At 41.2% G+C, this 13,697-nt stretch overlaps 1 non-coding gene across 2 annotated transcripts in view; it reads right to left on the bottom strand.

Annotated features, from left to right (window-relative positions):
• Positions 1 to 13,697, bottom strand: part of FTCDNL1 — a 135,523-nt gene that overhangs the window by 57,308 nt on the left and 64,518 nt on the right. For both annotated transcript variants that reach the window (XR_005385204.1, XR_005385203.1), the window contains one exon: positions 1,620 to 1,736. This is a non-coding gene — a transcript (formiminotransferase cyclodeaminase N-terminal like). The remainder of the gene's footprint in view (positions 1 to 1,619; positions 1,737 to 13,697) is intronic.

Genomic DNA, 13,697 nt, shown 5'->3' on the forward strand with positions numbered 1-13,697 from the left:
AACTTATGTATTTACTCGTTGATTAATAAGTTTTATTTAAAGGATTAGCAAAATTCATGGCCCTTTACTGCAAATTATCTGTAACTGAGTTGGGGTACAGGTGAGGAAGAGCAGAGGGAAGCTGCGCTGGGCAGTCTAGGAGCTGGGTCAGGTGAGGGGCACGGTTTGTTACAGGCAAGGACGGAGCACATCCCCCAACAATGGATTCTCCTGTTTGACATGAGCTTGAAAGATGGGGAGGAGGCAACAGTCGGGGTACTGGAGCTGGGGGGCACTTCCATGAAGACAGCATGAGAAAAAGCTACCAGGCAGTGAAGAGAAAGGCAAGCAGTGCTGCAATCGGCAGACGGCGGAGACCTGAGAAGGTCTGTGAGCAAGGCCTCCCTTGGGTTAGGGATGCAGGAGGCCTCTGGCCCACACAGGCCTGGGGGCTGGGGCAAGAGCACCTCTCCAGAAAGGTAGCGACAGGGAGAGAGAGAAGAGAGATGCCTGGGAAGTACCAGTTACGGGATCTCGGTAAGGGAAATGGCAGACGCTAAGATGACGCCAAGGCATGAAGCCCAAAAGAGCATCACTGAGCATTTAAATGTGAAATATTCAGAAATATGTCTCATGAAAGGAGCTACTGCATCTAGGAAAGCAGAGAGAGAGATGGCAGTTGAAAACCACACATGAGAAAAGTTAGAAACCATCACTGTCAGGAGCTGAAAGCGGAACATCTGTAGGACAGGAAGTCGTCGTTTCTTCCCTGCTCCGTTGGCCAGAGCACAGCTACTCAAGGTGTGGTCTGCGGACCACTGCGGGTCCGCGAGCTGTTGGTCAGCCTCGTGTGAGGATACAGGAATGGAAATTAAGAGAAAGTATTCAGGAACTTTTATGCCAATTTAAAAGGGTAACTTTAGGTTTATCGGCTCCAATAGCTCTTATAGTTGCACTTGTATTTTTGTATGTCTTTCAACTTTCATTTTTCTAGCAACTCATTTTTATTGTATCCAATAAAAGTTTCAACCCACAATAGATTGAAGGGGGGAAAATATCTCTTTCACCAAAAATAGTTTGAAAAGTACCAATATAGATTACTTCACACTTGAAGATTTCACGGTTTTTATTTGTTATCTCATTTTACCCTGAAAAATATCTTCAAGTAAGCACTGCAAGCCTGTTTTCCCCAATTTTACACAAGTCCTAGAGGGGTTTTCTGAATTATCACCAAATCACACAAAAATGCAGGGGGTAGGTGAGGGAAAGGAAGCAGGTCTACAAAGCTGGGTCAAAGAATTTCTAGTATTCCAGGTTCCAGAATTTCTAGTACGGTATATACTGAAATTGCTTTTTGGAAGACAGATGAACTATTTCGCTTTATAAAACATGCAACCTGTACTGCAGGGTTCTCAGAAGCAAATTTAAGATACCACTGGATAGAGGCAAAACGCTTCCAACTTTTTACTTTAACTCAAGGATTTCAAATGACTCTCAAGTAGCTAAGGCTGGCATCAACCAATATTTGAATGAATTACTCATGGTCATATAGTAGGCAGGATATTTGGAGATGATCGAACATCCCCAAATATCCCATTTTCAGGATATCTTTTAGAGTTGATATTTAACTTAAAAGTTACCTTTAAATCAAATTATTGTTCTTATTTTTGCTCTGGGTCCAACAAATTTGGATGACACACCATCATCAAAGGCTGTGAACACGTTGGTATTTCACACAGCACCAGAATGACTGGTTCCTGAAAATAGAGAATTATAAAGTTCAAATTTTGTTTATTCCCAGAAACTGTGACAGAAAAAGGATAGTTTGCTGGAGGATTCACCAAGCTCCTAGACAATGAAAGAATTCCAGCAAAATAACATTCTGATGAGCTAAGTATAAATGAACTAGGAATATGTAGATTAAACTTCTTTCTTTTCTTTTTTTTTAAGATTAAATTTCTTTTGAATCACACATGGTTTTTAAAAATTACAGAAAGTCCTTGGCAAATGTGCTAAAGGGATATGCCAATCCCCAAATGTCTGACAGACATTGGAGAAATGAGGCCAATACAAAAGCTCTGTTTGGTCATTCATTCTCTCCAGGTATTAACTACAAAGGTGTCTTAGACCTCTGTCAAGGCTACAAGAGACTAGAATATTCTTAAACTACTCTACTAGTCAAATAAACCCCATCAACTTTTGCAAAACTGATCATTTCTCAGGGAAATGCATCCTAACCATGAGATACAGAAACTCCAAGAAAGGCTTGACTTTTAAAGGGCAATTGACTGTAGGACTGAATAATATAAACCTAATTTTGATTCTTCAGTTGATCAAATGTCAGTCAAGAGATGGAGGACAAACTACATGCCACATCATTCATGCTTGTGCTTCCAAGGAAGCACCCCAACATTAATGAAACAGCGTAAATGTTCAGCTTTATGAGATTCAATGTTCATAAAAGTATTTTACAGAGTAAATGGTTGGTTTGATTTACCCAATAGTGAATATTACTCCGCTTTTTTTTACATGTGTATAACAAATTAAAGTTTACAGCTTAAATTATTATCGAGTCCTATTCCATGCTTCCTTGGTTTTTCCCTAGACATATCTTTAGAGACAGACAGGAAGCATTTGTATCTGTCCTCAGGTGACAGCTTCTATAGAAATGGGCAAAGAAAACAGAAAAGTCACAAGTGGGACAGTTCTTGTCTGTCTTTTCAAGTTTGGTAGTGAGAGTGTATATATCCAGATACCATATTCGTGGGTTCTTCTCTCACTAAAAATTGTAGCTTTTTGAAGGCAGCAGTTTTGTAGGCCACATTCACCACTCTATTGTAATTCTTAGCATAGCTCTAGGCAGAAAGAAGGCGCTCAATAAGTATCTGTTGAATATTTATGAATGAGTAAAGCAGACCCAGAATAATTCTCCTCTATTTTTCTCTCAGCGACTCACATATGACAGTGGACAAATCCATCATCTGATGACATACACTGTCTTCCAATAGCCTTTCCTTTCACGGCCCTGAATTCATTCAGAACGTTCCAAGATTTCCTGCCCAGCAAAGTTGTTAGACTAGCCAGCGCCAACCCCGAATAGCTTTGAGGCTATTGGGAAGTGAGTGGGACAGAGGACATTTTTATCAGTCAAACAGCTCCAGCGGCAACTGCCTTTAAAAGTGTTTTCTGATAAGTAAAGTGCCCCAAGCCCCGAGGCACTTCAACATTGATCTGTAAATATTTAACAGTGATAAAGAGATATGTGGAGGTAAGTGGAATCCTCCTGCTGATCTTTACAGAGCAGAGACTATCCACCTGACTCTTAAAAACATTCCTCAGGTTTTGAGTCTGCTGCCTTTCAGTGCTTCCATGGACCTCCTTGGATCCTGACCCGCCTCAGCCAACCTTAAACAAATACTGGTTTGTCCTCTGGCCTCCAACTTGTTCTTCCAGAACCATGGGGGATACTTGACTTGCTTATTGGCTTTAGAACTCATAAATGCGGACACTGACCTTGACCTTCTGGGTAGAAGAAAATCTTCTCAAGTATTATCAGCAGCCTTTTCCCTTAAAGGTATAAGTAACAGTATGCTTCTGTCCTCTATTTTGTCTTTACCACTGTATTATGGATTCAGTCCCATTATTTAATCCATTTGGCTGCCTTCACAGGGGGATAACAACATTTTAACTTGCTTAGATTTGATTAGGGAAGAAGCAAATGCCCTTTCCACAGAGTCAAGCCTGGTGATTTTGATTTTTATAGCAAAAAACTGGACTAATATCACTCAGCATCACAGTGGTGGCATCGCTTCAGTCAAAGGCTGTGTCTACACTGCCCCAAAAGACTCAGATGCCTATCTATTCCGTTCACACAACCAATCAACCAAGTTAAATAAGCAGTCAGGGAAAACAGGTGGTTTCACTGAGTTGAATGGTTGTTTGACTGAACTGATGAATTCAGATCATCCAGGGGCCCCGTGTTGCTCATACTGCCTCATGATGGAATGGATGCTGACCACAACAGATTCAGAGAAACAGAGGACCGTCTGGCAGAAGGTGATTGGCTGCCAGACTGCTTGAGAATAGTACCTGAACTCTACTCTCTTGAGTAGAGTACCAACAACTCTACTCTCTGTGTTCTCCATGCTCTCCAAGAGCTGTGATGTACTAGGGAATGATACGAACTCTGGAAACTCTTCCCTGGGGTGAAATCTCAACTCTGTCACTTAGCACCTTTGTGACCTGGAGGTACCTAACTGCTCTTGGCCATCAATCTATAATTTAAACATAATATGACTCATCTTAAGGGGTCCAGGTGTTTGATGGGTCAATGAGGTAACATAAGGCATTTAGTAAGCACTCAATAAATGTTTGCCATCATTTTTGTTGCTACGATTATTTAACAGAAAGAAACCAGATCAGATGGAGGCTTCATAGTGTGACTAGACTTTCCCAGCGCCTAGGATGTTTTTATTTATTTTTTATTTATTTATTTATTTTTTTTTGCCTAGGATGTTTTTAAATTTGAAATAATATATCTCCCAGCAAAGACATTTTCATTTGTCAAGAAATATTTTATTTTTCCAGAGTTCTCTAGGTACTCATACCTTATGCTAGATATAATACCAACAGAAAGGTTATCTGCAATTATCCTACAGAAAACATTCAAATTGGCTCCAAACGACCAGAAATCTTCTTGAGCTGAAACGTATCATCTTTTAGGAAGGTGAAATATGTGGGAAAAATATATTTTGAGTGGAGGGCCTGGGGCCAGTGTCTCCAAGGTGCAGGGGTGACTTCACAAAGCGTGTGGCCTGTGCAGCTGCATGGTGCCCCACCCTCAGAAGGGCCTGCATTTGGTTTAAGGTGCCACTGTCACTGTCGTCAACTTGAAATTCTTAATAGCTTTGAACAAAGGGCCCTGCAAATTATTTAGATGGTCCAGCCTGGGTGTGATCTATTATTGGTAGCTAAGATTCCAGAGTAATTAATGCACATCCACAGATCAGAGCCTTTCTGTTAGGAGATTTTAATAAAATATTGATTAGCTCTGCTGCTATGACACTTGAGCTGAAATGTAAGTTCTCCTGTGGTTATTATCCGTGAAGGAGCTGCTTCAGATGACCATGACTGGCTCACAATACAGACTCCCAAGACAGAGCCATGGAGCTTCTCCATCAAGCACTTCACTGGGTCCTCAGATCAGGGAGGCTGATGAGGAGTGACCTGGAGTCATTTCCCTCATGTGTGATTCCACTCATGTCAGCTCCTTATTCAAAAATGTATTTTGAATAATCTCGAGAGCCTTAAAGTATCTTGTACCAAACACTGGAATAAAGATTTGGATTCTCTGTCCTTCATCTAGTCTTCCTTAGTTCACATCTCATTCTTAAACTCTTGACATGATCTCTGCATTGTTTTTCTACGGCACGAGATAAAAACCACTGTTTTAGTTGTTTGATTTTTACTGTGTGATTAGTCTAGGCATGACAGAGAGAAAAGCACGTAAAGCATTATTTTATTTGAAAGCCAGAAGCACATAATGTTTATTAATAAAGAGCCTGGTTTACATAGATTTTATTATTATTGAGCATAAAATGGTTTATATTACAAGCAAGGGTGAAATTACTAACTAATTAGCCTGTGAAGATCATGTTTAATGGAATATATAAATCTAGGGTGTTGCTTTTTTTGCAAACCTTAAGGGTCTTATTCATTAAACATGTACATATGCAGCCTTTTTGCTGAAACAGGGGGACTGTGATACACAATTCAAGGTCAAATGATTCACGTTATGTTTCTCAAAGTCCAATATCTAGAGATTTAAATTCTTTAATTCTTATGGTTGTCAGTTTTAATACATAGCTGCCTTAGTGTGAACACTGAATCCAACTATAAATGAGGCAATTGTAAAAAGCAAAAGTGAAGAATTTAGGAGCTAAATGCTCACTCTCTCGCTCTCTCCTTTGGGTACTACAGCGAAGACCCACTTAACTCTTCCAAGGGAACTTTGTTTCTATTAACTTAGAGGATTGCACAATCTTTGTAAACACACCATTCTCATATATTTCAGTTAAATTTTGTAATAGCACCATAAAATGTGTCAGGCATTGCCATAAACTATCAGTCACAGGAAGAACCAATTGTAAGGGAAAATTACTAGAAGCCCCGTCTTGGAAGAAAAAAGCAAAATTCCTCAAGAACCTGGGAAAATAATCCTCAATGGTTCCTTAAAATGTGTGTTTCTCATCTTAATAAAAATAAAGCCTGTGTGTTTTAAGCCCGATTTCAGGGTTTGAAGCAGCGTGATTCCTTTAATTCCTCAAGGCCACTGAAGAGCAGATAACCTTCCCTCTTTCCCTACCCTCTGCTGCTGTGCAGTGGGGGTGCTGGTATCCACAGTGGGCTATGCACAGATGCACACAAGTGCCTGCTGCCATTCCTTTGCTTTCAGGGGAGGTTCTGTGGGTAAAACTTAGAGGATATTGGGTCTGTCGTACATTACTAGCTGGTTAAGCTTTGATTTGCAACACATCCTAAATCCAATCTTTTCATTCCACATCCAAATCAGCACTGATGAACAATTCATTCCTGTTCTGGGAGGCTAGAATGTGCTTATTTGAAAGAATCAAGAGGCCTCAGCTGACCGACTGATACCTAGTTGTCTCTTATTTGTTTCTTGCTTGTTTGAACAGCCTTAGGAAGACTACAATAAGCAAAATCAAACCCAAACAAAAAACCCAGTTTAGCTGCTGCGATAATCCTAGAGTGACTCTGAGTTACCCTGTTACCATTCTAACAACCCCAAAGGATTAAAATATTATTCACAATGATGATAAGGCTGCATGCTGCCACGAAGCCTCCAATTTTCCTTTTCATGCAAGTGCTTTGTTTTAAGGTCAGAACTAAGAACAAATCCAGACCTACCAAGCCATAGATTTGTATTCAGGAAATTTGTGTTTAGGGAGAACCTCGAATGTTTGCTCTGGAGGGCCTGAGATTCCTGGACACCGGTGGGCAGTTGCAGGCTCTGCGAACTGGGCCCGCCAGGTTCACATCATTTAAAGATGAACACTGCCCCCTGCTGGGCACAGGCCACATTTCTGCCAGAAGAATGACGCTAGAGGTTCCTGAAAAAGCACTGTTTAACCGCGAAATTAATTTTGATTTTTTTCATCTTTTCTCAGTTCTTAGCTTCAGAAGAATCGTAACTTCAGAGAACCATTACTGCCTTTCAAGACAATTTTCTTTACCTTATTCTTGTTGCTCAGCCCATCATTATGAGCTACCAACCCTGCCAGAGATCCACTCGAACGAAAGGATAAGAGAACCAAAGGCAGCCACTGGGCTAACTGGGGGGCTTTTGAGATAGAACAGGACATGGAAAAGAGAAAACCATGCAAAAGGTGTTGAGAGTTGATAGTTGGACTGTAGCCAGTTCTACCACCGAAACCTAGAGAAGCCAAGCTAAATTACAGTGCTCAGAGAGCCCATAAACCTCTGAATTGCTTTATTTTCTGCCCATACCTTTTCCCCTAAACTGAGCACCATGACAGAGCTGCCCTGAAGAGAGTGAGCCCAGGGCTGAAGACCCAGCCTGAAGTGGGGGGCTAGAACATTCTATGACTCTTCACCAACTCCCTTCCTGCTTCCTGGGGTGAACTACCCCTACCCCATGAGCCACAAGGGAAAGAGTCCTGGAAACAAAGAGCTGTGGGCTCACTTTAGCACCTCAAAAGCAGTGAGTGCATTTTATGGAACCTGTGGAGGCCCTCTTTGGTAAGGAAAACGTGTGGATGGGTTGTTGAGGGACCCTGGAAAGGACAGCTCAGATTCATCTGACAGCGAGCTGACAGTCTTGGAGAGAGGCAACAAGTAACTGCTCTTGACTTTGAAAGTCCAGTTGTGCAGACTGAGCAGACACCCTTTCCCATGCTGCTAGAAGACAGCACCAAGGCCTGCTTTGGCTGGTTGAGCAAAGGTTACTGAATGCCCACTATGTACCAGGCTCCTGCACATGGTAGTTCTGTATAGCTCACAAGGTACTTCAGTACCATTCTATCAGCACGACAACTCCCCGAGGCAGGAATGAGCTCCCTATACAAGGTAAGAGATTTGGAATTAAAAAGATTAAATACCTTGCTCATGGTCATGCACTTAGCAGGTACAGTAGACCCTGGGCTCACCCTACCCTAGCCACTAGAGTCAACATAGCTCTGCTTCTCAAAGTCACCCTATCAGCCTGTGTACTTATATATAGAGAGAGAAAGAGAGAGTGAGAGCGCATGCACAATGTGCTACACTGAATAATCAAAGAATTCTATTAAATATTCACCCAAATTATTGATAAATTCTCTGTAAGAAGTAGCACCAGCCTTCAAAGCACCACCATTTTTTGTAAATAAGAACAAATTGAATATTTTAGTTTTTAATTAGCAATCCCTTTGATTATGTGACATTTTTATTGCCCAAGTTGCCCAAAGAATAATATACCTATAGAACAAATTAGTATATTCCCTTAAAAACATCTTTCCTTCAGGGATGCCTGGATGGCTCAGTCAGTTAAGCATTTGACTTTGGCTCAGGTCATGATTTCAAGGTCCTGGGATCAAGTCCTGTGTCAGGCTCCCCACTTAGCAGGGAGTCTGCTTCTCCTTCTCCCTCCACCCCTCCCACTGCTTGTGCTCTTTCTCTCTCTCTCTCTCTCAAAAAAATAAATAAAATCTTTTAAAAAATAAAAAGTTTTTCAAAAGATCCTCTCTCTTCCTCTGCCCTTCCTCACACCCCTTTATCTTTCTCTTTCTAAAAACAAAAGTCTTTCCTTCATAGATGCTAACCCTAAATAAAATATGATCATGTGTTGTCACTCCCCTCCTTAAAATTATTCATTGTTCTCCGGAGCTGAATGTTAATAGATGCTCAATATGAGGAGTATTCTAAGATCACACTAGTTTAGAGAAAGCTTCATTTTATATCCCCCTCCTGGTATACTAATGACTCTAAAAAAATCCTATGGTAAGAAAAATTATTTAATTTCATTATACCAAACATTTCTCAAACTTATTGGGCCACAGAATTTTATTGACAGAAAATCTACTAACATTATCAAGGAACCTGGGAAATGCAGTTTAAGGGATCTCGGCTTTCAGGATAAAATCTAGACTCTAGCCCGGCACATAAGCCTGTCATAAACCAGTCGTTGCCCAGCACCTCCAGCTTCATCTCCTACCAGTGCCCTCCATGTGCCCTACCTTGGACCCAGCTATTTGCTGTTTCCTGCATTTATCTTGCTCTCTAATGCCTGCATGTCATTAAAAGTACCAGTCCTTCTGCCTGGGGCATCTTTGGACTTCCTTTTCCACCTGGCCACCTCCTGACGATTCTTCAAGCCTCAAACCAACTCTTCTCCTCTCTGAAGACTCCTACTTTCCTAACTTCCCCCAAGAAGATTTAGACACTGCTCCCTCTGTATCTGCATCTTCATTGGTACCTCCCTCCACCTACCACATCAGTGTGTATTCTTTCCCTCTGTTTCCCCAGTAGCTCTTTCCCAGGGCTTATCATGATGCCTGGGACACTCATGGATCTACACCTGGAGAATTTGTTCTGGGATTTCCTTCTTTATTTGACATCTTTTCTTTGTCCAAAATAATATTTTTTTTCTTTCATGAAACTACACAAGGTGATTTCATCTTCTAAGTCTTCAAGATATTAATAATGATAATAATAGCTACTATTTATTGAGTGCTTACTATGTGCCAAGCTCTACACTATTTTTACCAGGCTAGCCTGTTCCATCATCACAGACATATTATACAAATACATGATTATCTCCATTTTACAAACCAGGGATTCAAGGCACGTGGAATTTAAGTGATTTAGTCAAGGTCACAAAAGAGGTGAATGCTGAGCTAGGACTCGTACTCAAAGATTCTCTTAGTGCCTATTTTATATTACACTCAGGTGTCTATTCAAACATGGGAAAAGTTCATTATAATAGAAGTAGAAAAACAAGGTATGAGTTTTCCAATTCACCAGGGAGGAGAGGAAAGAATTCGGTATCTATGGTGCAATGTAGGAGGATCACAGAAGCACTATAAACAGGTCTCACAAAAAGCCACCTGTCTGCATCTAAGGGAAAAAGAAGAGAGCACTGTAAAAAAAAGATTAGAAATGTTATTTACTCCTTAAAAATGAAGCAGCCTTCAAGGGTTGCCTCCAGCACCAGCTGGAAGCTCATCTCTGACTAAACTTTCTGTTGTTCTATGACTAGAGATGATGTGCGTATCAGTGGCAGCTGTAGTAACAGCAGTCGGGACCACAGTCACATGGCAATAATGACCACAGCGACCACTGCAGGAGCTCAGATGTGTCTGGCACCATCCCTGCATTTTCCCCTTTACAGTGGGGAAACTGAGGCTCAGCGAACCCAGGCATGGCTCAAGGTCATCCCATTAGTGACACAGTTGAGCTCGAGTCTAGGTCTGATCCAAAAGTCCTTGGAAAGACTCCAAGAAAATGGAGCAGTCTTTAAAAGTCCACTAGGATTTTAGCTACGTCTGTGATACTATAGTTTGTTCTTGTATTTGTTCTTGGATTTTGGCCTGGTCACCCAAAGCCAGACCAACACCTCTGGGGACAGAATGTGAGGCTCCCCTTTACTGTGGTTAATGTAATGCACGTGTTCACAGAACACTTGTTCACAGACTGATTAAATGAGGCCCAAGTACAAATGTGTACGTCGAGTAGCTGGGAGTCCTCCGTGACTTCAGGCAGCTGGCAGTCAGCTGAGGAGAAGGCTCCAGGCATTTATAAGACCACACTGGATCCCAGGAACTTCTGCCTCTACCTCTGACAGGCTGCAAACAGTCTCTGCGTCTTCAGCGCCTTATTAACAAAATGAGGATATGGATTTCTCGGAGGGTCCTTCAGCTCTCAATTTCTAGAGTGAGATTTTCAACATTGAAGGGAATAGGAATTTCCCCAAGGATGCAGACATTACTGGTAAATAATCTGCATTTTCAGTAGTTTACATAAGAATTTGAAAGCCTAAGTACCAGGTTTCCAGTATGCAACTTGGCTTTTAAAATAAATGAATAAAGAAATAGATGGGCTCTCTTCCTAATTAACATGCTTGTTGCCTAGGCTTTCCAACCATAAAGCAGGCCTCGGGCTTTATATATATCTTGTGGTATAACTGACTGCCACGATTCAATGGTAATAGCAGTGCTTTCAATAGGAGCCAGAGATCATGGAACATGCCTTACATTTGCCACCACCTTAACGCATGAGAAAATCCTTGCCTTTTAATGCCTCTGCTTTAGGAAAACTCTCCTGGGTTAGGCCTCAGAGATGTCCCTGGATGCTGCCGTCTTCACTTTAATCTGAGAGTGGACTGATGTAACCCCTATGATGGACTAAAGTGTGTCCCCCTGGAATTTATGTTGAAATCATAAATTCCAAAGCAACTGTATTTGGAAATAGGTCCCTTAGAGCTAATTAGCATTAAATGAGGTCAATAAGGATGGAGCCCTAATCCTATAGAACTGGTCCTTTTCTAAGAAGAAGAAACACCAGAGATCTTTTCTAAGCCCTAATCCTATAGAACTGGTCCTTTTCTAAGAAGAAGAAACACCAGAGATCTTTCTCTGGACATGGAGAGAAGGTGGCCTCCTGCCAGCCAGGAAGAGAGGCCTCAGGAGAAACCAACCCTGCCAATGACTTGGTTTTGGCCTCTAGAACTGCAAGAAAATAAATTCCCATTCTTTTGGCCACCCAGTCTATGGCACTTTACGACAGCAGGCCTAGCAGAATAATACATCCCCTGAAAACCAACATTGTGATACCCTTAAAATAACTTCCATTTTTATTCAGGGTAACTTGTTTTTATTATTCCAGAGCTTAAGAATTGAAGCAAAATTTCTCCATTCTCATACCATTACCTCACTTTTTTCCTCTATGACCACAGCCATTTTGGGGGTAAAAGGTTGGATTGTCCTTGAAGAGCTCCCACTGGTACCATAGTCCCGACACTTGGCCCTAGGCCCAGAGACAGAAAAATGCCCAGTCCTCGCAAGGTCCCTTCCATTTTGTCCTTAGAGAAGGATGACTTGCCTCTTAGCTAGCAGCATTCCCAGATGTATCATGGAACCATGGCCAGCCAGCACACCAGGACCCAGAATTTCCTACTTATGAGCACCAACTTCTCTGCCGTGCTCCCACATGCCAGTCTACCACTCTGCCAGAGGACAAAAAGAGAAGGCAGGCCGTCTCTCTCCTGCCGTGCCTACGTGTACTACTATTATTTTTACCCATTCTATCATTCAACAAATACTTCTGGAATGCCTTCTCTGTGCCAGGCACTGTTTCAGGGACTTCAGAGATTACAGTAAGCAACATAAGCAAAAATCCCATCTTCATGGAGCTTACATCCTCATCTAAGCCCTTCTGATGAAATAACTTCTAATGGAGCAAAAATTCTTTTATTTGATCTTATTTTAACACTGCTCTTTATCTTTCCCAAGGTGCCTTATCCTACTCTATGGCAGGTTTCTGCCTTTAACCATTCTCTTGATCTGCTCTCCCATTTCCTTAAGAAAGTGAAAAACAACATAACTGTAAGCCCATTTTACCAGTAGGGATGTTGAAGGACAAAAGGTAATTGAATCTACTTTTCCCAACGTACTCACACACCTCATATCAGGCAAGGTTTGGAAACTAGGATTTCTAAAGTCTGGAATACAAATTAACCATCAGAAAGCAAAGCACAAGTGCTTTGTATTCTTAGTTTCCACTTAAGTCCTGTACTGGCAGTAAAAATACAAACAAAATTCCCCATAACTTCTCCGTGGGGATGCTTCTTGGCTGATTTCTTATAACTCCTCTGCACTGGTTCAGACAAAATCAACCAAGGTCATGACAGTGAAATGCATATTGCACGCTGATTGGAGAACCTGGATGAGAGTTACAAGCATGAACCTTAAAGCCAGAACACTGAATTTACTCTGTAATTATTTTATTTTTGACTATAGCAAGTCTCAATCAAAGTGCTATCCTGGGCTCAAAGCACTGTTTTCTAAAAACATCTAAAAGCTAACGTACACTTATGTGTAAAATGTACGTATTAAATATAAATGATTCAGCAACATGGATCAGATTTTACATGGGGTAAAAAAAAATCTCTTCTTTAAAGTTATCCAAGAAATTACCTTTATCATATTTATAAATGTGTTTGAAGATAAAGTTTTTTTTTTCCTTTACCAAATCTCGTTGACAATTGGCAGTATCCCAAGGTTTTATGGTAAAGTAGAAGAATTTCTCTAGGCTATGGTCACCACCCTTTGCACCTTCTATTCTTTCTTAAATCTTCTGACAGCCATCACATTGCAAGCTCACCCCCTCCAAAACTAAGACAGTGACAGCAATGCCAGTGAAGGGCATGTCAAAAACAGGATGGAGTTTCATTCCAAGAAACTTATTAGAGGAGTTACTTGGACTTAGCCTTTTTCCATGGAGGGACAAGTAAGAATAAGTTCTTGGGCTGGTTGTACAGAGTCAGTCCAATCTGGTCACTAAGACAAAGCTTAATATCCAACCATTAAGGGCCAAATCACCAGAGGAATCCACGTCCTTGACCTTGGACTGCCAGGAGGTCAGCATCTAATGTATAGATGAAGCCAGCCTATAGGCACTGTTAAAAATCACTAGTGTGTAGCCAC

This window comes from Canis lupus, chromosome 37, assembly GCF_011100685.1.
Source record: "Canis lupus familiaris isolate Mischka breed German Shepherd chromosome 37, alternate assembly UU_Cfam_GSD_1.0, whole genome shotgun sequence".
Classification (NCBI taxonomy): Eukaryota; Metazoa; Chordata; class Mammalia; order Carnivora; family Canidae; genus Canis; species Canis lupus.